Raw genomic sequence first — 24,791 nt, forward strand, 5'->3', positions numbered from 1 at the left:
TGGGACTGACCCCTCAACGTTCTGGTGTCCAGCCAGTGCTTTAAAATTTCTGGGGCCCACTCCTGACTCTAATGGTTCTGCAATCCAGCCTCTGTCTTCCTTTAATGAGTCCCGCACTTCCAGGGTCCTACAGAGCAGGGTCCGTGTGACTGTTCTGTGGCCTCTGTAACAAATGACCACAAGCTGGGTGGTTTAAAACAACACGAATTCATCCCCCCCCCCCCAGTCCTGGAGATCAGACATCTGACATCAAGGTGTTGCAGGTTGGACATCCCTCCAGAGGCTCCAGGATAGGGCTCTTTGTTACTTTTCCAGCTTTGGGGAGGTCCAGGCGTCCCTGGGCTTGCGGCTGCAGCCCTCCCATCTCTGCCTCTATCTTCAGGTGGCTTCTCCTCTGTGTCAGTGTCTCTCCTCTTTTGTCTCAGAAGGACACTCTCAATTGGATTGAGGGCCACCCTCACCACGATGACCTCACCTCGAGATCCTTAACTACATATACGAAGACCCTTTTCCCAGATATGGTCCTGTTCCTGTGTTCTGGGGGGCACATCTTTTGGGGCCAGCACTCAACCCATTACCTGTGTATAAAATAACCCTCATTGTAGGAGATTACCAAGGTCCCATATAGACTGGCACAGACAGCAGCCAGCAGCCATGTGGGTGGGGGTCTGGGGAGAATGAGGACCCTGGAATCACCTGGAAAGGATGAAGTCCTGGCTGCATTAGGTGAGCTCTTCCACCACGGGGTCCGTGGAAAGGGACCCAGTGCTGAGTCGAGAAATGGTGATATTGCAAAGCTGGCTCTTCTGGGATTTCATCATCCGTAGCGTCATGTAACCAGTAACTATGGGCTTGCAGGAGTCACTCTGGCACGTGATGACAGCACTGTCACTAGGCTCATCACGCCCAGCATAGGAATGTTTGAAGGAGAAGAGTGTGGGAGATTGCGAAGCTTGGTTGTTAAGGAAACTGAGCAGGTTTGTCCAGGAAAGTTCTCGCTTCCACTGAAGGCAGGGCTGGGAGAGCTGAAATCCAGGGATCTTCTAAAGGGGCTTCTCTGAAGCACCGTCACCTGAGAGGTGGTCTCGGCGTGAGCTGGGGCTTGAGAAAAGTGTGATGAGATTAAGCCTGACTTCCTGTGACAGCTGGGGAGGGGTTTGTAAAGCACCTTGGCTTTTAAGGCAGAAGTTTGTTGCCGGAACAGAGTGTCTCCCCAAACTGCGCTGAAGCTCAAGATGTGTCTGTCCCCTTCCTGTCAGAGTCCAGGGCAGGTGGGTGTCAGGTGCCAGGCTCCGTCCCCCCTGTTTCTCCTCCCTGCTTCCAGGTGAAGGCTCCAAGCAGCAGGGTGGGGTGACCACAGGGGCATCGTGCCCTCTGTCCTAGGACGCAGGCTGGCCAAGGCCCTCACCACCTCCACCCCTTCCCCTTCCCCTTGGTAACACAAGGCACTGCACCCCAGCTGTAAGGGGTGGGAAGGCTGGGAGGTGCAGGGTAGCTGTGCAGAAGGAAAAGGGAAATGGGTTCCGATGGGCAGCTGTGCGGCTCTGCTGTGAGGGTCGCCGAGACACTAGCGCACAGATTCTGGGTTCTGTGAAGCTTGGATGCTCTGTGGTTCTGGAAATCCTATAGGAGATGGTCCACAGCAGGTGAAGCTAATGCTCGCAGTGGAGGTGGCGTAGACAAAGATCTGCAGTTGAGACTGAAGTACATACAGGAGAAAAGCATGTCACGTGAATGGACTTCATGCACGTTTAACGTGAATGCAGTCGTGTTAATGCCTAGCATCTTCTGTCTTGTGCCTCCTCGGGGACCCCCTTCTCAGTGCCTGGGGCTCCTGTAACCCACGTACATGGGGATGGAGAGCGGGCTCTGTCCAGTCTGAGCCCTGAGTTACCCTGTGAGTCTGCTCGGGACCGCCGTAACAAATACCACAGACTGGGCACCTTGAATAACACGCTTATCTCCCAGTGCTGGATGCCGTCGGAGATCAAGGTGTCTGCACGCTGGCTTCTCCTGAGGCCTCTCTCCTTGGTGCTTAGACAGCCATCTTCTCCCCAGGTCCTCACATGGTCTCCCCCTGTGCCTATCTGGGTCCTAATCGGTTCTTGGAGGACATCAATCCTATTGGATTAGGATCCACCCTAGTGATCTCATTTTTACTTTGATCATCTCGGAGTATAATGAGGTCTTCTGAGGTGATGGTGATTTTGTTTCTTGAATTGGATTACATGGGTCCATTTACTTCATGAAAATTCATTGAACTGTGCTTTTATGCACAGGATCTCTGTGGTGAGGGAATAGTTCTGTATCTTGATTATGGTGGTAGTTATACAAATCTACAAAGATGTGATAAAATCTCATAGATTTTTTATACACACATACAAATGAATGCATGTAAAAGCGGTGACATCTGAGTCTGAGTGGTGAAGTCTGTGGATTGCACCAATGTGCACTCAGTTTCCTGGTTTTGATATTATACTACAGTTATGTAAAATGCTACCATTGGGGGAAACTGGGTGGAAACTCTCTATACTGATTTTTCAACTTCCCATGAATTTATAATTATTTCAAAATAAAAATTCTATTGTGTAAACAAAAAAAGAAGAAAAAAAAAATCCCATCTCCAAATACAGACACATCCTGGGGTTTTTCTAGTGATTTTCTAGTTTTCCTAGTGATAGTTTCATGACCTTGGATAAAAATGTGTCAGGATATTAGCTCAAGATAGTGTCCGGAGTATCGTTATTGATTGCAGCAGGGCCCACGTTCGGGACAGATTCCAGGCCTTACTGAGAGATAGTGTCAAGGCCTTCATTAGGATGAGTTAGGGCCTTTTTAGCGACAGTAGTAGGGTTTCAGATAGGATAAGATGCAGGATGGTAGCTTAGGACAGAGTCAGGTTCTGGTCCAGGGATAGTGTCATTAAATGACCAAGGGAAAGTCTGAAGAACTTAGTTATTGAGAGACTCGGGGCCTTAGGTAGGCCCAGCATCAGGGCCTAAATCAGGACCACTGCCAGGGCTTCCTATACGGACAGCGTCAGAGCCTATCTAAGGTACATCAAAAGGCCTAAATGAGACCTCTTTTTAGGGCCTGAGTTAGGGACAGTGTCAGGGCATGACTTAGGAGCAGCATAAGTATCTCTGAGTGATCAGCGTTAGGGTCATCATTAAAGACCTTATCAAGGCCTCTTTTAGGGAGATTCTCAGGGCTTCATTTATGGGAAGCATCAGGGCTTGCTTTCAGCCGTTTTCAGGACGTTGGTAGGACGTGGGTCAAGATATTAGCTCAGAATAATATCAGAACTTTAGATGTTGGCTGCAGCTCGGCCTTAGTTAGAGAGTGTCATGGCCTGAGTTAGAACTAGCTTTATAGCCTTTGTTAGGTATACTGTCAGGGACTGATCTAGGAGTCGTGTAAGCCCTTAGTCAGGGAGAGAGTTAGGGTCCCAGTTAGGTGTAGGGTCAGGGCTTTTGTTAGTCCCACTGTCAGGGACTGGGTTAGGACGAGCCTCCAGGATTCAGTTAGGGAGTTGTTCATAGCCTCGGGTCTAATATCAGGGCCTTATTTAGGAACAGCGTGAGGGATTTAGTTAGCCTAAGAGGAGCCATTCCTGCAAGCACCGTGCAGGCCAACACACGCGAATGCATAAGTGAACCATGCACGCTGCTATGAAGGAATATTGCACAGCAGTTGAGTACGTTATGTTTAAGGTAAGAGTTTCGAAAGTATTATTTAAGAAATCTTGATTCAAAAGATGAAAGAATTTTGTCCTGAAGAATCTCTTTAGGTAAACTTGACATTTTCAAAAGACAAGGTTAGGTTAAGGTCAAGGGCTAGTATCAGGTAATGACCTAGGATTGGTGTCAAGACCTTAGTTACTTAGAGAATCAGGGCCTAATTTAGGCCCTGTGTCAGGGCTTTGGGTAGGCACAGCGTCAGAACCTGACATAGGAAGAATGTCAGGGACGGAGTGAGGCCTAGTGTCAGGCCCCTAGATGCAGACACTGTCAGGGCATGACGTAGGAGCAGCATTTGGGCCTTTGTTGGGTCAGCATTCGGGTCCTAGCTAATGATATGAGCAGGGCTTGAGTTAGTGACGGAATCGAGACCTCAGTTAGGGAAAGCTTCAGGGCCTGAGTTACGCACAGGCTCATGTCTTCACGTACGGAGAGCCACAGGGCTTTCTTTGAGACAGTGTCAGGGCCTTGGATAGAAATGTGTCAGGATATTAGCTCAAGATAGTGTCCAGAGTATCGTTATTGATTGCAGCAGGGCCCACGTTCGGGACAGATTCCAGGCCTTCCTGAGAGATAGTGTCAAGGCCTTCATTAGGATTAGTCAGGGCCCTTTTAGGGACAGCAGTAGGGTTTCAGTTAGGATAAGATGCAGGACAGTAGCTTAGGACAGAGTCAGGTTCTGGTCCAGGGATAGTGTCATTAAATGACCAAGGGAAAGTCTGAAGAACTTAGTTATTGAGAGCCTCAGGGCCTCAGTTAGGCCCAGCATCAGGGCCTAAATCAGGCCCACTGCCAGGGCTTCCTATACGCACAGCGTCAGAGCCTAACTAAGGTACATCAAAAGGCCTAAATAGGGCCTCTTTTCAGGGCCTGAGTTAGGGACAGTGTCAGGGCATGACTTAGGAGCAGCATAAGTGTCTCTGTGGGATCAGCGTTAGGGTCATCATTAAAGACCTTATCAAGGCCGCTTTTAGGGAGATTCTCAGGGCTTCATTTATGGGAAGCATCAAGGCTTGCTTTCAGCCGGTTTCAGGACGTTGGTAGGACGTGGGTCAAGATATTAGCTCAGAATAATATCAGAACTTTAGATGTTGGCTGTAGCTGGGCCTTAGTTAGAGCGTGTCATGGCCTGAGTTAGAACTAGCTTTATAGCCTTGGTTAGGTATACTGTCAGGGACTGATCTAGGAGTCGTGTAAGGCCTTAGTCAGGGAGAGTGTCAGGGTCTGAGTTAGGTGTAGGGTCAGGGCTTTTGTTAGTGACAATGTCAGGGACTGGGTTAGGACGAGCCTCCAGGACTCAGGGAGTTGTTCATAGCCTCGGGTCTAATATCAGGGCCTTATTTAGGAACAGCGTGAGGGACTTAGTTAGCATAAGAGGAGCCATTCCTACAAGCACCGTGCAGGCCAACACAGGCGAATGCATAAATGAACCATTCATGCTGCTATGAAGGAATATTGCACAGCAGTTGAGTACGTTATGTTTAAGGTGAGTAGGAGTTTAGAAATTATTTTTTTAAGAGCACTATATTCAAAAGATGAAAGAATTTTGTCCTGAAGAATCTCTTTAGGTAAACTTGACATTTTCAAAAGACAAGGTTAGGTTAAGGTCAAGGCCTAGTATCAGGTAATGACCTAGGGTTGGTGTCAAGACCTTAGTTACTTAGAGCATCCGGGCCTAATTTAGGACCTGTGTCAGGGTTTCGGGTAGGGATAGCATTAGATCCTGACTTAGGGAGAACGTCAGTGATGGAGTGAGGCCTAGCGTCAGCACCCTAGCTGCAGACACTGTCAGGGCATGACTTAGGAGCAGCATCAGGGCCTTTGTTGGGTCAGCTTTCGGGTCCTAGCTAACGACATGAACAGGGCTTGAGTTAGTGACAGAATCGAGAACTTAGGGAAAGCTTCAGGGCCTGAGTTAGGCATAGCCTCATGTCTTCACGTTCGGAGAGCGACAGGGCTTTCTTTGGGACAGTGTCAGGGCCTTGGATAGAAATGTGTTAGGATATTAGCTCAGGATAGTGTCCGGAGTATAGTTATTGATTGCAGCAGGGCCCATGTTAGGGACAGATTCCAGGCCTTAGTGAGAGATAGTGTCAAGTCCTTCATTAGGATTAGTCAGGGCCTTTTTAGGGAGAGTAGTAAGGTTTCAGTTAGGATAAGATGCGGGATAGTAGCTTAGGACAGAGTCAGGTTCTGGTCCAGGGATAGTCTCATTAAATGTTCAAGGGAAAGTCTGAAGAACTTAGTTATTGAGAGCTTCAGGGCCTTAGTTAGGCCCAGCATCAGGGCCTAAATCAGGACCGTGGCGGGGCTTCCTATACGAACAGCGTCAGAGCCTAACTAAGGTACATCCAAAAGGCCTAAATGAGGCCTCTTTTGAGGGCCTGAGTTAGGGACAGTGTCAGGGCATGACTTAGGAGCAGCATAAGTATCTCTGTGGGATCAGCGTTAGGGTCATCATTAAAGACCGTATCAAGGCCTCTGTTAGGGAGAGCCTCAGGGCTTGATTTATGGGAAGCATCAAGGCTTGCTTTCAGCCAATTTCAGGACCTTGGTAGGACCTTAGTCAAGATATTAACTCAGGATATTATCAGAACGTTAGATATTGGCTGTAGCTGGGCCTTAGTTAGAGACAGTGTCATGATCTGATTTAGAATTACTATTAGAGCCTTTTTTAGGTACAGTTTCAGGGACTGAGCTGGAAGTTGTATCAGGCCTTAGGGACAGAGTCAGGGTCTGAGTTAGTTGTAGGGTCAGGGCTTTTATTAGTGACAGTGTCAAGGAGTGGGTTAGGACGAGCCTGCAGGACTCAGTTAGGGAGTTGTTCACAGCCTCGGGTCTAATATCAGGGCCTTATTTAGGAACAGCATGAAGGATTTAGTTAGCATAAGAGGAGCCATTCCTGCAAGCACCGTGCAGGCCAACACACGCGTATACATAAGTGAACCATGCACACTGCTGTGAAGGAATATTGCACAGCAGTTGAGTACGTTATGTTTAAGGTAGGAGTTTTGAAATTATTTTTTTAAGAAATCTTGATTCAAAAGATGAAAGAATTTTGTCCTGAAGAATCTCTTTAGGTAAACTTGACATTTTCAAAAGACAAGGTTAGATTAAGGTCATGGGCCAGTATCAGGTAATGACCTAGGGTTGGTGTCAAGACCTTAGTTACTTAGAGAATCAGGGCCTAATTTAGGCCCTGTGTCAGGGCTTCGGGTAGGCACAGCGTCAGAGCCTGACATAGGGAGAATGTCAGGGACGGAGTGAGGCCTAGTGTCAGGCCTCAGATGCAGACACTGTCAGGGCATGACTTAGGAGCAGCATTTGGGCCTTTGTTGGGTCATCATTCGGGTCCTAGTTAACAACATGAGCAGGGATCGAGTTAGTGACAATCGAGACCTCAGTTAGGGAAAGCTTCAGGGCCTGAGTTACGCACAGGCTCATGTCTTCATATATGGACAGCCACAGGGCTTTCTTTGGGACAGTGTCAGGGCCTTGGATAGAAATGTGTCAGGATATTAGCACAGGATAGTGTCTGGAGTATAGTTATTGATTGCAGCAGGGCCCATGTTAGGGACAGATTCCAGGCTTTAGTGAGAGATAGTGTCAAGGCCTTAGTTAGGATTAGTCAGGGCCTTTTTAGGGACAGTAGTAGGGTTTCAGTTCGTATAAGATGCAGGACATTAGCTTGGGACAGAGTCAGGTTTTGGTCCAGGGATAGTGTCAGGAAATGACCAAGGGAAAGTCTGAAGAACTAAGTTATTGACAGCCTCAGGGCCTTAGTTAGGCCCAGCATCAGGGCCTAAATCAGGACCACTGCCAGTGCTTCGTATACGGACAACGTCAGAGCCTAACTAAGGTACAGCCAAAAGGCCTAAATGAGGCCTCTTTTGAGGGCCTGAGTGAGGAACAGTGTCCGGGCATGACTTCAGAGCAGCATAAGTGTCTCTGTGGGATCAGCGTTAGGGTCATCATTAAAGACCGTATCAAGGCCTCTGTCAGGGAGAGCCTCAGGGCTTGATTTATGGGAAGCATCAAGGCTTGCTTTCGGCCAGTTTCAGTCCCTTGGTAGGACCCCTGTCAAGGTATTAGCTCAGGATAATATCAGAACCTTAGATATTGGTTGCTGCTGGGCCGTAGTTAGAGACAGTGTCACGGCCTGAGTTAGATCTAGCATTATAGCCTTTGTTAAGTTCAGTGTCATGGACTGAGCTAGGAGTCGTGTCAGCGCCTGACTTAGGGAGAATGTCAGGGCTTGAGTGAGGCCTAGCGTCAGCACCATAGCTGCAGACACTGTCGGGGCATGACTTAGGAGCAGCATCAGGGCCTTTGTTGGGTCAGCTTTCGCGTCATAGTTAAAGATATGAGCAGGGATTGAGTTAGTGACGGAATCAAGGCCTCAGTTAGAGAAAGCTTTTTGGCCTGAGTTAGGCACAGCCTCATGTCTTCAGTTAAGGACAGCACCATGCCTTTCTTTGGGACAGTGTCAGGACCCTGGATAGAAATGTGTTTTCAACCTGTACAGTAAAACACTAGTACTTAGGAAACCTAATGGAGGCAGAAGTTCTAAAGGTTAATTTTATGGGAATAGCATCACAGATTTTCTATAGTATACACGGAATTTGACTGGTTAGAACGTCAAGGAGGAATGCTTTTGTTCTGAAGATATAAACCCTCTTCTAAATTGAGGTGTTTCTGGAAGTTAGAAATGTTTTGTTGCTGTTGTATTGCTTTGTGTTTTCATGATTATTTTGCTTGCATCTCCCTTGTTAAACCTTTGATTTGGGGAAGAGTGCCGTTACTGGAAATGAGTTTACAGAATTCTTCTCAAAAACAGAAGGAAAAGGTTCTCACCTAAATATTAAGAAATAATCTCTATACCGCTGTACTAACAGAATTATGATTCAGGATGAATATTTCTATGAAATGGAATTAAATACACAATATGTATTTTTATCTTTTAAATTTCCATTGTTACTCTTAAAGTACAATCATAATTCAAGTTCTTTGTGACAAGTGAAATTTAAAAAGATTAAAGGAAAAGATAATATGTTTCCACTTGCCATCTTTTCCCGCTCCCTGAAAAGACCAGCATAACGTGTAGCTTTCTCATGTTATCCAGGTGTGCCTTATATCTGGACCATCATGCTTTTCATGGTAGAAAAACAGATTAAGCTGTCACACTTTTTATAGGCTATATAACAGTCCATAGACCAGAATCACCAAATATTTCAGACTTAGCTAGGTGTTTGAGGGACACTCACGTTACTTTTTGTTTTATTTTGTTGTTCTGCTAATTTGTTTTAACAGCCGAAAAATATTTCGTAAAATACCAAAAAAATGAATTAAGTTAGGATTAAGGATTAGGGTTTAGTTTCCGGCATAGGGTACGGGATAGGGTTAGGCTACAGGTTAGGATTAGGGTACAGGTTAGCGTTAGGGTACAGGTTAGGGTTAGGGTAGGGGTTAGGGTACGGGTTAGGGTTAGGTTAGGTTTAGGGTACAGTGTAGGGTACGGCTCCGGGCTAGGGTGCGGGTTAGTGTATGCTTTCGGTTTAGAGTATTTATTAAACCTCTCCCATTCTCCAGATATCACTTTGCTCGTAAAGGAGTATTATTTGGTGTCCAGCCATGGCGAAGACGTTAGACGCTAGGATAAGACAAAGAACACACACATTATAAATAAATCACATTAGCCTTTTGTTGTTAACGTCAACAGTAAAACACTAGTTCTTAGGAAACCTAACGGAGGCAGAAGCAGTAAAGGTTAGTTTTATGGGAATAACATCACCGATTTTCTGTAGAATACCCAGATTTTGACTGGTTCGAAAGTCAGGAGGAATGCTTTTGTTCTGAACATAAAAACCCTCTTCTAAACTGAGCTGCTATTGGAAGTTAGAAATGTTTTTGTTTCTGATGTGTTGCTTTGTGGTTCTATGATTCTGCTGCTTGCATCTCCCTTGTTCAACCTTTGATTTGGGGAAGAGTGCCATTACTGGAAGTGAGTTTACAGAATTCTTCTCAAAAAGAGAAGGAAAAGGTTCTCACCTAAATATTAAGAAATAATCTGTATACTGGTGTACTAACAGAAATATGATTCAGGGATAATAATTCTATGTAATGTAATTAAGCACACTATATATATATATATATATATATATATAGTTTCTTTTAAATTTCGCGTGTTTCTTTTTAAAAGTACAATGATAATTCAAGTTCTTTGTAAGAAGTCAAATTTTACAAGATTAAAGGAAAAGATACTATTTTACCACTTGCCATCCTTTCCCACTCCCTGAAAAGACCAGCATAACGTGTAGCTTTCTCATGTTATCCAGGTGTGCCTTATATCTGACACACCATGCTTCTCACTGTAGAAAAAGTGATTCAGCGGTCACACTTTTTATAGGCTACATAACAGTCCATAGAACAGAATCACCAAATAATTCAGACTTAGCCAGCTTTTGGGGGGACACTCAGGTTACTTTCTGTTTGATTTTGTTGTTCTGCTAAATTGTTTTAACCCCAGAAAACTATTTTTTAAAATACAAAAAAAAAGTAAATTAAGTTAAGGTTAAGGATTAGGGTATAGGGTACGGGTTAGGCTTAGGTTACAGGTTAGCATTAGGTTACAGGTTAGGGTTAGGGTACAGGTCAGTGTATGGGTTTGGGTGTGGGTACGGGTTAGGGTACACTTTAGGTTACGGCTATGGGTTAGGGTTAGGGTACGGGCTAGTATTAGGGCATGGGTTAGGTTACGTGTTAGCTACCAGTGAGGCTTAAGGTACGGGTTAGGGTACAGGTTAGGATTAGGGTACAGGGTTAATGTACGGTATAGGGTTAGCATTCGAGTTAGTGTACTGGTACTGTTTAGGGTACAGGCTAGGGTCCAGCTATGTGTTAGGCTTAGGATACGTGTTAGGGTATTGCTTAGTGTTAGTGTACTGGTTAAGGTCAGGGTACGGTTTCGGGTTAGGGTTTGGGCACGAGTTAAGTATATGGTATAGTTTATGGTATGCCTATGGGTTAGCGTTATTCTATGGGTTAGGGAAAGTGTTAGTGTTAGCGTACGAGTTAGGAGTATGGTATGGGTTAGGCTTAGGGTTAGGGTATGGTTTCAGGTACAGTTTAGGGTACAGCTACGGGTTAGGGTTAGGGTACGGCTTAGTGTTAGGGTTCGGGTAAGGATTAGGGTATGGTTTGAGGACAGGTTAAGGTTAATTTTAGGGGATGGGTTAGGGTATGGTTAAGGTACAGGTTAGGGTTTCGGGTTGGGGTATGGCTTAGGGATAGAGTACGGGAAAGGGTATGGGTTAGGTTATGGGTTATACCCAGGGTACGGGTTGGGGTTTAGGTACGTGTTAGTGTATGTTTAGGGTTAGGATATTTACTATACCTCTCCCACTCTCCAGATGTCACTTAGCACATCAAAGAATATTACTTGGGGTGCAACCATGGAGATTTCAGACACTAGGATAAGACAACACACACGTTATAAGTAAATCACATTAGGATTTTGTTTTTAACCTGTACATTAAAACACTAGTGCTTAGGAAATCTAATGGAGGCAGAAGCACTAAAGGGTAGTTTTATGGGAAGAACAGCACAGAGTTTCTGTAGAATACACAGAATTGGACTGGTTAGAAAGTCAAGGAGGAATGCTTTTGTTCTGAAGAGATAAACCGTCTTCTACATTGAGCTGTTCGTGGAAGTTAGAAATTTTCTCTTGTTGTATTGCTTTGTGTTTTTATGATTATTCTGCTTGTGTCTCGCTTGTTCAACCTTTGATTCGGGGAAGGGTGCCATTACTGGAAGTGAGTTTACAGAATTCTTCTCAAAATTCAATATCCTAATTACTGTAGGCAACGTCTCATGATAGCCTCCCATAGCTCCTCGAATCCCTACGTACTTCCACAATGAATCGTGTAATATTCTTGCCGCGTGTTACGGCAGATTCACATTATTTTTGTTGAAAAAAATGAAAACACGTTCATGTGACAGGGTTTGAAATGGGTTCAGAGTGGGAGGGAAACCAATGTAACAATGTAGACAGGACCTTTTGGATGGATCCATCATGTTTTTTGTTTGTTTGGGGTTGTTGTTGCTGCTTCAGAATCTGTAGTAGAGATTGGTGTGTTCCATGGGGCAGTCCCGCTTCTTAGAAGTTTTAGGTGGAATACCCCATTCAGAAGAAGTGCTCTTGGGTTTCCCTGGTGGCGCAGGGGTTGGGAGTCCGCCTGCCGATGCAGGGAACACAGGTTCGTGCCCCTGTCCGGGGAGATCCCACATCCGCGGCTGGGCCCGTGAGCCATGGCCGCTGAGCTGTGCGTCCGGAGCCTGTGCTCCGCCACGGGAGAGGCCACAACAGTGAGAAGCCCGTGTACCACAAAAAAAAAAAAAAAGAAGTGCAGTTGAGGAAGGTTAGTGAGTCAAACTCCTGTGCCCTCTGTCAGCAGTGGGTGCAGAAAGATAGGGACCAAGTGCTGTCATCCTCTAATGTGCAAAGTGTTCACTGTATGAATGATGTTTTGTTTGTTGGCAGGTCAGGAGCCTTGGTCTCAATATCCCTGTTTAAAAAGTGTTATCACGTGTCTGCCAGAAAGAATTGCTGATGATAGTGAAAAAAATTGAGACTTATCCTTAACCACTAAGGGTTTTTCAGCAACATGGATGGAACTAGAGATTGTTATACTGAGTGAAGCAAGTCAGACGCAGAAAGACAGATATCATGTGATATTGCTTATATGTGGAATCTACAAATAATGGTACAAAAGAACTTATTTATAGAACAGAAATGCGTCTTGGATATAGAAAAGAAACTTATGGTTACCAGGGGATTAGTGGGGGAGGGATACATTGGGAGAATGGGACTGACATATACACAGTAGTATATATAAAATAGATCACTAATGATATGGACCTGCTGTAGAGCACAGGGAACTCTACTCAGTGCTCTGTACTGGCCTATATGGGAAAAGAATCTTAAAAATAACAAGGGTTTGAGGATTATATAATAAATATATATGTGCAAAACCTTTAACATGAAAGGAAAAATCATCTAACTCTGTGGTCCCTGTTATGGTGTAAACATATTTTTCCTCTAATTTTCAAATTTGGAAGCCCAGCTCCCATGTGGATGGTACTAAGAGATGGGGCTTTGGGGAGGTGATGAGGTCATGAGGCTAGAGACCTCAAACACGGGATTAGGGATCTAATAAATGTAACAACAGAAGATCTTACGTCCACTACATCATTTCATTGCAGAGCCAGAAAACTCACAATATGAACAAGAAATAGGTCCCTCACCAGACAGTAAGGCAGCTGGCAACTTGTCTTTTTAAAAATTAATTAATTGATTGATTGATTAATCTTTTGGCTGCGTTGGGTCTTCGGTTCGGTGCATGCGCTTCTTATTGCAGTAGCTTTTCTGGTTGCGGAGCACGGGCTTTAGGCGTGCCGGCTTCCACAGTTGTGGCACGCGGGCTCAGGATTTGTGGCTCGCGAGCTGTACGGTGGTGGCTCAGTATTTGTTGTGCACTGGCTTAGTTACTCCACGGCATGTGGGGTCTTCCCAGATCAGGGCTGGAACAGGAGTCCCCTGCATTGGCTGGCGGTTTCTTAGCAACTGTGCCAAGAGGGAAGCCCTCAATGTGTGACTCTGTTTCTGTTTTATAATTTAGTTCATGTGTAACCCTTTGTCGATTCTACCTATAAGTGATACGCTGAGTCTCTCTTTCTGTTCAGACTTATATCACTTAAACTGATCGTACCTAAGTCCACCCGAGTTGCTTCAACTGGCCTTATTTCATTGATTTCGTGGCTGAGTAATATTTCATTGTATACAAGTACAACATCTGCTTTATCCTTGTTTTCCCTCCAAGGACATGTAGGTTGTACCAACTCGAGGCTATTGTAAAGAGAGTGGCCCTAACCATGGTGGTGCTTGTTTCCGGCGGATTTTTGTTTTTCCGAAGACGTATGCTGATGAGCGGAAGTTCCGTATGCTCTATGCATCTGCTTTATAGATTGTTCAGGAAACACAGTCCACTTCTCTAGAGTGGCCGTTGGCAATTTACATTCCCACCATGAGCGTAGAGGGCTCCCATTTCTCCACCCTCTGTCCTGAATTTCTGGTTTTTACACTTTTTGTGGATGGCCCTTCTGACTGATGCGAAGTGATACCTGCTTGTAGTGCAGATTTGCATTGCCCGCCTGTTTGGTAGGCCATAAAGAGCGTATGCGTTTTTCCTTAGTATATTCAGGAAAAAAAACGCATATGCCCTTTTGGCCCACTGCATCATTGGCGAATTCAGCCGCTTTTCATGTGCTTTAATGACGAGTCCAATCTATCTCTTGAAATACCTTTGCTGCCATTCTGTCTTTCTTTGAAGTCCTTTTTGATGACTTACCTCAAGAGTTTTTTCAACAATGGGTATCATTTACAAGCCTGCAGGTTTGTGAATTGCAGTGGCCCGCAGCTCCATTTTTCAACTTGCTTTTTTGGGAACTTGCCACAAAACAGGAGGGTTGTTTCAAGCCCTACTCTGGTTCTGGGGGCAAGATGAGCCTTTGCTCAATTCCTCTTCCTTATTGGAAATTAGAGTGGCATGTGGCTCTCCAAACATCTAGGGCTTGTCTCTCATTGGTTCCGAATTTCCTCTTCATCCTCCGGACAAATTCCCAACTGTGCGGAACAGGATGTTGAAGGTGCTGATTTCCCCAAGTGGAGAGATTGTTAAGAAAGAGGCTCGAGGGGGGATCCCGACCACAAGGAGATGAGGAGATGAGGTGCCTTTTGCAAACTTTTTCCGAGCAGACGGTGTACGTTCCTTTGGGCGTCCCATGCATGTTTTACCTGTCGGAAGGAGCCCCTGCCCATGGAGATTTGGGGCCCATATGGAATGGGGACCAGGGAGTATTACTCTCAAGGGGCTACATTTGCGGGCCCATCCTGATAAAGCCTCTCAGCCCACGAGTGTCTCAGCTTAGGTGCCATCCAGCTGTGGGTCTAGACGTGGTCAGTCCAGATTGGAACAGAGCCACTGAACGAATTCTGTATGAGTTTCTATCTCTCTCAGTGTCTTTGCCTTTTTATTTGTAGTTTATTTTTATAATGGGGTGTAGCTGACTTTCAGTGCCCTGTTTTGGCTTCTGTACATCGACTGTATTCGCTTACAGAGAATCGTCAATACATTCTTTTTCAGTATCTACTAGTCAGCTATATTCTTTTCCTGGGACTCGGGTGTGCTGTCCAGTTCTTTGAGCAATGAGTAGGTCTTGTGCATTACATTATTTGTCTACGGAACGCTAGCTGTGCCAAGTTCAACCTGCTGCTTTCTGCGTCACCGTACCGCACCTTTCCCCTTAAGCAGCCATACGTGTGTTTTCTAAATGACTCTGTCCTCTCTCGTAATTCAGTTCATGCATGGCGATTTTAAAATTCCTCCTATAAGTGATATCTTATGATGAGTTTCTTTTTCTTTCTGACTTTTTTCACTCTCAGTGCCCATACCTATGTTCCCTCGACTTGCTGCGACTGGCTTTATTTCATTGATTTCAGGGCTGAGTACTGTTTCATTGTACATAAGTACCCAATCTTCTTTATCCATTTTTTCCTTCCAAGGACATTTAAGTTGTACCCAAGTGGAGGCTCTTGTAAACAGAGCAGCACTAAACGTTGTGTGGTGCCTGCGTCCTGCTGAATTTTGGTTTTCCAAGCTATATGCCCATGAGTGGAAGTGCTGTATGCTCTGTAGCTGTGCTGTTTAGACGTTTGAAGAAACACAGTACACCTCTCCAGGGCGGCCTTCAAAAATTGGCATTCCCCCCATCAGCTTGACAGGGCTCCCCTTTGTCCCCACCCTGTCCTGCATTTCTGGTTTTTAGCAATTGTGAGGATGGCCCTTCTTTCAGATGGGAAGTGATACCTCTTTGTAGTGTTTATCTGTATTGCCTGCTTGTCTGGTGAGCCAAAAAGGGCGTCTGCGTTTTCCCTGAATATCTTCAGGGAAAACGCAGACGCCCTCTTTGGCCAACTTCATCCTTGGAGAAGTTCTGCCATTTTTCATATGCTTGAAGGGTGAGTCCAATCTACCTCTGGAAATCCCTTTCCTGCAATTCTGCCTTGCTTTCAACTCCTCTTCGCTGACTTACCTCCAGATAGTTTTCGACGGTAGTTATCATTTACCGCCCTGCAGGTTTGTGAAGTGCAGTGCCCCTGAGCTCCATTTTCCAACTTGCTTTTTAGGGAGCTGGCCACAAATGAGCAGGATTGCGTCAAGCCCTATTCTGGTTCCGGGGGCAAGCTGAGCCTTTGCTCAATTCGTCTTTCTGATTGGAAATTCGAGGGACAGGTGCCTGTGCAAACACCCAGGGCTGCTCTCTCACTGTTCCCCCCATTCCAGTTCATCCTCCGGACAAATTCCAAACTGTTCCAAGCAGGATGTTGAAGGTGCTGATTCCCCAAGTCGGGAGATTGTGAGGAACGAGGCTGGAGGTGTGGGAGTCCGAGCACCAGGCGATGAGGAGATGAGGGGCCTTTTCCAAACTCTTCCCGATCAGAGGGTGGACCATCCTCTGTGTGTCCCATGAGTGTTTTTGCTGTAGGAAGATTTCCCTGCACGTGGAGATTTGGGACCCATAGAATTGGGCCCAGGCACTATTACTCTAAAGGGGCTGCAGCTGCTGGCCTATCCTCACCAAGCCTCTCAGCCCGACGAGTGTCCAGCCTTGGGTCCCATCCAGCTGTGGGTCTAGATGTGGTCATTCCCCGTTGCATTGCAGCCCCTGATTGTATTTTGTAAGAATTCCTCTCTCTCGCACTGTGTTTTTTTAAAATGTATTTTTATAAGGGGTTGTAGCTGATTTTCATTGCCGTTTCTTGCTTCTATACATCCACTTGATGCACTTACAGAGAGACATCAGTAAATTCTTTTTCGGTTTCTCCTAGTCAGAGATATCCTTTTCCTGTGCATAGAGTGTGCTGAGTCCAGTTTTCTGAGACATGAGTAGGTCTTGTCGATTCCAGTGTTGGTTTCTGGAACGGTATCTGTGCCAATTTCAACCTCCTGGTTTATGCGTCACCCCACCGCACCTTTCCCCTTTAGCAACCATAAGTGTGTTTTGTAAATGTGTGACTGTTCTGTTTTGTAATTCAGTTCATGTGTGGCGATCTTTAGATTCCCCCTATAAGTGACATCTTACGATAATCTTCATTTTGTCTGACTTAGTTCACTCTCAGTGACCGTAGTTAAGTCCCCCCGAGTTGCTGCCCCTGGCCTTACTTCATTGATTTCAGGGCTGAGCAATATTCCATTGTACATAAGTACTAAATCTTCTTTATCCATTTTTTCCTTCCAGGGACATTTCAGTTGTACCCAGGTCGAGGCTCTTGTAAACAGAGCAGCAGTACACGTTGGGGTGCCTGTGTCCTGTCGATTTTTGGTTTTCCCAAGATACACACCCATGAGTGGAAGTGCCGTATGCTCTGTAGCTCTGTTTATTAGACGTTTTCGGAAAAACCATACACTTCTCCAGAGTGGCCATTGGCAATTGACATTCCCCCCCTCAGCGTAACAAGACTCCCTTTTTTCCACGCGCTGTCCTGCATTTGTGGTTTTTACCCTTTGTGAGGATGGCCCTTCTCGCGGCTGGGATGTGATACCTCTGTAGTGTTGATTTGCATTGTCTGCTCTGAAAAAATTTTATAATATATATTTTTAAATTTTAAAAATTAATTAATTTATTTATTTTTGGCCGTGTTGGGTCTTCGTTTCTGCGCGCGGGCTTTCTCTAGTTGCGGCGAGCGGGGGCCGCTCTTCATCGCGGTGCGCGGGCCTCTCTTGTTGCGGAGCACAGGCTCCAGACGCACAGGCTCAGTAGTTGTGGCTCAGGGGCCTAGTTGTTCCGCGGCATGTGGGATCCCCCCAGACCTGTGCTCGAACCCGCGTCCCCTGCATTGGCAGGCGGACTTTCAACCACTGCGCCACCAGCGAAGCCCTGTCCACTTTTTTGTTTGGCTAAAAAGGACGTATGCGTTTTTCCTGAATATATTCAGGAAAAACGCATACGCCCCATTTGGCCAACTGCATCCTTGGGAAGTTCAGCCGCTTTTCATGTGCTTTAGGGGCGAGGTCAATCTCCCTGTTGAAATCCCTTCCCTGCAATTCTGCCTTGCTTTCAAACCCTTTTCGTTGACTTCCCTCAAGATAGTTTTCGACGATACATATCATTTACAGCCCTGCGGGTCTGTGAAATGCAGTGCCCCTGAGCTCTGTTTTTTAACTTGATATTTGGGGAACTGGCCACAAAACAGCAGGATTGCTTCAAGCCCTATTCTGGTTTTGGCGGCAAGCTGAGCCTTTGGTCAATTCATCCTCCTGATTGGAAATTAGAGTGACAGGTGCCTGTGCAAACACCTAGGGCTTTTCCCTCATTGCTTACCCGCCTTCCTCTTCATCCTCTGGACAAATTCGAAACTGTTCGAAACAGGACATTGTGGGTGCTGATTCCCCAAGTGGGGAGATTTGTTAGGAAAGAGGCTGGCGGGCAGAACCTGAGCACCAGGAGATGAGGAGATGAGGGGCCTTTTCCAAACTCTTCCCGAACCGACGGTGTACCGTCCTCTGTGTGTCCCATGCATGTTTTAACTGTATGAAGGGTCCCCTGCACGTGAAGATTTGAGACCCATGGATTGGGGACCAGGCCGTATTACTCGAAAAGGGCTGCAGTTGCTGTCCCATCCTCACCAAAACTCTCAGCCTCACGAGTGTCCAGCCTTATGGCCCGTCTAGCTGTGGATCTAGATGGGGTCAATGCCGGTTGCATCACAGCCCCTGAACGCATTTTGTAACGGTTTCACTCTGTGTCTTTTTTTGTAATTTATTTTTATAATGGGCTGTAGCTGATGTTGAATGCTGTCTTTCTTGCTGATGCCTACCCACTTGATTCACTTACAGAGAGACATCCATACATTCTTTTCCAGATTCTGACCAGTCGGATATATTCGTTTCTGGTGATTAGAGTGTCCTGAGTCCAGTTCTGTGAGCTATAGAGTAGGTCTTGTCGATTACGTATTTGGTCTTTGGAACATATCTGTGCTAATTTCAACCCTCTGGTTTATGCCTCACCCCACCCCACCTTTCCCCTTTAGCAGCCATACGTTTGTTTTCTAAATGTGTGACTCTGTTTCTGTTTCGTAATTTAGTTCATGTGTAGCCATTTTTAGATTCCACCTAAAAGTGATATCTTATGGTAAGTGTCTTTTTGTGTCTGACTTATGTCAGTTAGAATGATCGTACCTAAGTCCACCTGAGTTGTCGTAACTGGCCTGATTTCATTCGTTTCGTGGTTGAGTAATATTCCATTGTACATAGTACCATATCTTCTTTATCCAGTGTTTCCTTCCAAGGACATTTATATTGTTTCCAAGTCGAGGCTCCTGCAAAAGGGCTGTGCCAATAGTTGAAGTGCCTGTGTCCTATGGATTCATGGTTATCCCAAGATATACACCCAGGAGTGGAAGTGCCCTATGCTCTGTAGCTCTATTTTTTTAAATTAATTAATTATGTTTTTTTGCCTGGGCTGTGTCTTTGTTATTGCGTGAAGGGTTTCTCTAGTTGCAGCAAGTTGGGGCTACTCTTTGTCAAAGTGCATGGGCTTCTCATTGCAGTGGCTTCTCTTCTGGTGGAGCACGGGCTCTAGGCATCGGGCTTCAGTAGATGTGGTGCACGGGCTCAGTAGTTGTGGCTCACGGGCTCTAGAGCACAGGCTCAGTAGTTGTGGTGCACGGGCATTGTCGCTCCGTGGCATGTGTTATCTTTCCGGACCAGGGCTCGAACCCGTGTACTCTGCATCGGCAGTTAGATTTTTAACCACTGCGCCACGAGGGAAGTCCCTACAGCTCTATTTTTTAGAATGTTTAGGAAACATCATGCCCTTCTCCAGCGTGGCTGTTAGCAATTGACATTCCCACCGTCAGCGCAGCAGGGTTCCCTTTTCTCCACGTCCTCTCCTCCATTTCTTCTTCTTACACTTTGTGAGGATGGCCATTCTGACTGGGTAGAGCGATAACATCTTTGTACTGTTGATTTGTATTTCCCGCATCTTTGTTTGTCCCAAGGGCATATGGGTTTCAACCCGTACGCCGTTTTTGGCCAACTGAATCATAGGCAATGTTGAGCAGCTTTCATGTGCTTTAACGGCGAGTCCAATCTGCCTCTTGCAATCCGGTTCCTGCAATTCTGCCTTGTTTTCAAGTCCTTTTCAGTTACTGACCCCGAGACGTTTTGCCCCGATAGTTGTCATTTGCAACCCTGCAGGCCTTGCGGATCGCGGTGCCCCTGAGCGAGTGTCTTCAACTTATTTCTGGAACCGGCCACCAAGTGGCGGGATTGATTCAAGCCCCATTCTGGTTACAGGGGCGGCCGGAGCCTTTGGGGAATTCCTCTTGCTGACTGGTAATTAGAGTGGCATGTGCTGTCCAAGCACGGAGAGCTCGTTTGTCATTCCTGTCCCCCCTTCCCCTTCATCCTCCCACAAATTCCAAGCTGTGTACGACGGGCTGTTGAGTGTGCGGACTTCCCCAGGTGGGGAGAGTCTAAGGAACGAGGCTGGGGCGGGAACCCCTCCCCCAGGACATGTGGAGATGGGGGGTGATTTTTCCAAACTCTTCCCACCCCTCCGGCCCCCCATCCTCTGGGGTTCTGTCTGGACGCCGCGGGGCTTCCAGCGGTGCGGGGCTCGGGGGCCGCCCTGCGGGGAGCAGCCCTGATCCCGCGCCTGCAGCGCCGCCTGCTGGTGTCTCCGTCCTGCGTCGGGCACGGGCTCCACCTTCCCCGCTGCCTCCCGTGCTCTGTCTCCACGGGGTCCTGCGATCAGCCCCTCCGCCCCACTGCCATCACGCCCAGCTCCACACCCCTCGTCAGCCCCAGGGATGACCCAGGCCTGGGCTCCCCGCCTGCCCACCCCCGGTCGGTGTCCTCAGTCCACCTGTGCAGACAGGTGAGGACCCCCTGTAGGGGCTCCCGAACGCTTCTCCCCTCCATCCTCCCCGGGCTCGGCCCAGGTCCTGTCGGGATGTTCCACCCTCAGCAAGCCCCCAAGTACATGTCAAGGGCAGGCATCGGGCCTGCTGCGTGCACGGCTGTGCGTCCTGCTGTATACACAGGCATGACCCTGCCCCAGGGTGCAGGAAAGGCAGCCTTGCCTCGTGACCTGGGGAGAGGGGCTGCCCACAGGGCGGACGTCGGCGCTCGGCTCACCAGGCCGGGGCAGCCGGGTTCTCGCTCCTTGGACCCCTTCTCACCCAGCCTGAAGCGTGGCCCGGCTTTGTTCCCGCCCCCGCTGTCCCTCCATTGGCCTCGCTCTCGTGAGCAGAGCAGGACAGTGTGGTCAGTGGTCACAGGCTGAGACACAGACACTGGTGACCCGCGTGCACCCAGCTGACCCCACGGAACGGGCACCTCACCAGGGCCCGTGCGGTGTGGGTTCACCTGCCCACAGAGAGGCCGGGCCTCTGTCCTGGCTCCAGAGGTCACCTTGAGTCCGACGGGAGTGTCCGTGCTCCGTGGGCCTCGCTCCAGGCCGGTCTGTGCTGACGGCGTGATACACGGTGGGGCTTCCTGAGTCGCCCCCAGGGGCCGGAGTCCAAGGCCAGGCACACGGCGGCCCCCACACTGACGAGACAGACCCCAACAAACCCTGCACTTCAGGACTCAGGTGCGCTTCCCTGGGCGGCCACGGCCGAGGAGGCCGGACCCTGCTCGTCGCCTCCATCCTCGCTGATTTTCACTTGCATCCCTCACCATAATAAACCCTGGGTAGAGCAGCTTCAGGGCGTTCTGGGAGCCTCCAAGATAAAAGAAGCCGGGGAGGGGGTCTCTGAGTCCCCAGCTCTGCAGTTGGGGTCAGAGGTCGGTGGGGAGGATCTTGGGGCCCTGGAATCGGAAGAGCCCCCCTACCAGGGAGGGGTAGGAGACCCGGGGGGTAGTTAAGCTGAGTCCAAGGCCCTCCTGCGTCGGAGGCATCTTGGCCCCGGGGATCCTGAAGAGGCCGGCCCCCTCCTCCCCTCCGCCCCCAGGCCTGGTCCCTGATCTTGAGAAGTTCCCTAGGGTGGGGTCCTGGTGCTGGAGGTGCCCCGATGCTGTGGCCTCCTGGGGAGGCCTGCGTGGTTTCAGGTGGAAGACACAAGAGGTACCCGTGGGGCCTCCCTCACGCAGCCCAGTGGCCAGCACCCGCCTACTCACCTCATCGCTCGGGATGCACAGGGAGTCAAGGAATCCATGGCATCTCCTGGTCCTCATTTCATCCCGGTACTGCCCACAGGGAAGTTTCTAAGCAACTCTGTGCCAGCTGCACAGAGAAGCTCATACACCCGGCCCCCTCTCAGCCCCTGGGGCTCTCGTGGTCAGGCCCCTCCCACGGTATGGAGCTCAGCTGAGCAGGTTCCTAGCAGCCCCCGGGGCTGTCGTGGTCAGGCCCGGCCCAGAATATAGAGCTCAGCTGAACAGGTACCCAGCAGACCCCGGTGCTCTCGTGGTCACGCCCCGCCCAGAATATACAGCTCAGCTGAACAGGTACCAGCAGCCAACGGGGCTCTCGTGGTCAGGCTCCTCCCAGGCTCTGGCGGTCAACTGGGCAGGTACACCGGCAAGGCTGGGCACACAGGAACTGTGCACGTAGCCCTCATTTCAGAGCACCCCAGCTCACCCTTTGGACAGAGCTGACAGAAACCACCTCAGAGCAGGACCTGGACAGGTCTGTGACCCTGGGCTTCACTCTGTGCGGCCTCCTTCCCCTGGGTCTTCCAGAGGCTTCCACCGCAGCCGGGGCACCAGGCCTCTGTTTTCACCCACCAGCCCTCCTCTCCCTGACTCCTGGGTTCCTCTCATTAGGAGAGGTTCTTCTTGAATCTGTCTCCCACTCATGGACCAGACAAAATGATTAGAAAACAAGCCGGAGCTGCAGCCCCTTGTCTATATTGACCCTCAGGACCTACACCTGTTCCTTGGACCCGGGCGGTGCAGCCAGACCTATTTTCTGCAACTTTGAGCCCCTGAGGGGCGAGGATTGGCTGACCTGGGCAGCGTGACCCGGTCGGCCAGCCCTCCCCAGGTGTGCCTGGGCTTAGGTCAATATAAACCCCGCTCCAGGCAGCAAGAGTGCCTGCAGCTGTGCCTGACGCCATATTCTCTGCCCCGTCAGCAGTCTCAGGGCTGGGCTGGTGGGAGGGAGTAGGGCCCACGGCTCTGTGCGTGGCCCGGTGCGAGTGGGGCTCTGCTGGACTTTGTGCAGGAGTTGCCGGGCTGCCACCTGCTAAAGAAGAGGATGTGTCACCCATACCTGCCGCTGGAATTTCTCCCCGGGCAGAGGTGAGCAAGGAAAAAAGCAATGGGGGCCGGGACAGGAGGGGTACGTCAGGCAGGGAAATGGAAAGCTTGCAGGAGAGCTCCCGGGGCCAGGACCATCCTGGCTGGCCTGCAGGCCCCAAGTCGGCCTTCGTGCTGTGGCTGGTGTGGCTCCACGGCCTTTCCTCTAGGTGTTGAAGTCTTTGCACACATTTAGGTGTTTTACCTGGGAAGGGTGGGAACGGTTCAGCAGCAGCTGGCCTGGGGGTCAGCTCCCATTTACTCAGGGCCGCGTCGGCACGGTCCCCCAGCTTTGCAATGAGGACGCGGCTTTTGGGGGGGCTGCTGGCTGCGTGGGATATGATTCCCCACCTCTGACCAACTTCTGAATTGTTTACCAGTGTAGCAAGTGTCCTGATAGGGTTTTCTTCTGTGTAACTAGTGGGTTCTTAATTAGCAGCGTGAACGGTGTTATCAGAGATCCTTAATCAGATTGGAAGTACTTATTCCCAACTTGTATAAGCGTAAAAACCTGGGGAGGCCGTGTGCAGCCGGCACCCTTGGGGATGGGCTTCCGACTGACCCCTCAACGTTCTGGTGTCCAGCCACTGCTTTAGAATTTCTGAGGCCCAATGCTGACTCTAAGGGTTCTGGAACCCAGCCTCTGTTGGCCTTTAATGAGTCCCGCACTTCCAGGGTCTTACAGAGCAGGGTCCGTGTGACTGTTCTGTGATTTCTGTAACAAATGAACAGAAGCTGGGTGGTTTAAAACAAAAGGAATTCGTGCTCCCCCAGTCCAGGAGACCAGACATCTGAGATCAAGGTATTGCAGGATGGAAGTCCCTCAAGAGGCTCCAGGATAGGGCTCTTCCTGCCTTTTCCAGCTTTGGGGGACTCCAGGCGTCCCTGGGCTTGCGGCTGCAGCCCTCCCGTTTCTGCGTTTGTCTTCACGTGGCTTCTCCTCTGTGTCTGTGTCTCTCCTCTTTTGTCTCACAAGGACACTCTCAATTGGATTGAGGGCCATTCTAAGCAAGGTGACCTCACCTCGAGATCCTTAACTACATATACGAAGACGCTTTTCCCAGATATGGTCCTGATCCTGTGTTCTGGGAGCCACATATTTTGGGGCCAGCATTCAACCCATTACCTGTGTATAAAATAACCCTCATTGTAGGAGGTTACCGAGGTCCCGTATAGACTGGCACAGACAGCAGCCAGCAGCCATGTGGGTGGGGGTCTGGGGAGAATGAGGACCGTGGAATCCCCTGGAAAGGATGAAGTCCTGGCTGCATTAGGTGAGCTCTTCCACCACGGGGTCCGTGGAAACAGCCATTCCACTCTGTCCGTGGAAAGGGACCCAGTGCCGAGTGCAGAAATGGTGATATTGCAAAGCTGGCTCTTCTGGGATGTCATCATCAGTAGCATCATGTAACCAGTAACTAGGGGCTTGCAGGAGTCACTCTGGCACGTGATGACAGCGCTGTCATTTTAGGCTCATCAAGCCTAGAATAGGAATATTTGAAGCGTTTGGGAGATTGCGAAGCTTGGTTGTTAAGGAAACTGAGCAGGTTTGTCAAGGAAACTTCTCGCTTCCACTGAAGGCAGGGCTGGGAGAGCTGAAATCCAGGCATCTTCTAAAGGGGCTGCTCTGAAGTACCATCATTTTCTCTCTTGTGCTTCCTCAGGGATCCTTCCTCAGTGCCTGGGG

At 48.6% G+C, this 24,791-nt stretch overlaps 1 pseudogene; it reads right to left on the reverse strand.

Moving 5' to 3' along the window:
• LOC136793394 (NADH-ubiquinone oxidoreductase chain 1-like) overlaps positions 1-21,987 on the reverse strand; it is a 31,713-nt pseudogene extending 9,726 nt beyond the window's left edge.
• Positions 21,988-24,791: the final 2,804 nt, after the last annotated feature.

Source organism: Kogia breviceps, chromosome X (genome assembly GCF_026419965.1).
Source record: "Kogia breviceps isolate mKogBre1 chromosome X, mKogBre1 haplotype 1, whole genome shotgun sequence".
Lineage (NCBI taxonomy): Eukaryota > Metazoa > Chordata > Mammalia > Artiodactyla > Physeteridae > Kogia > Kogia breviceps.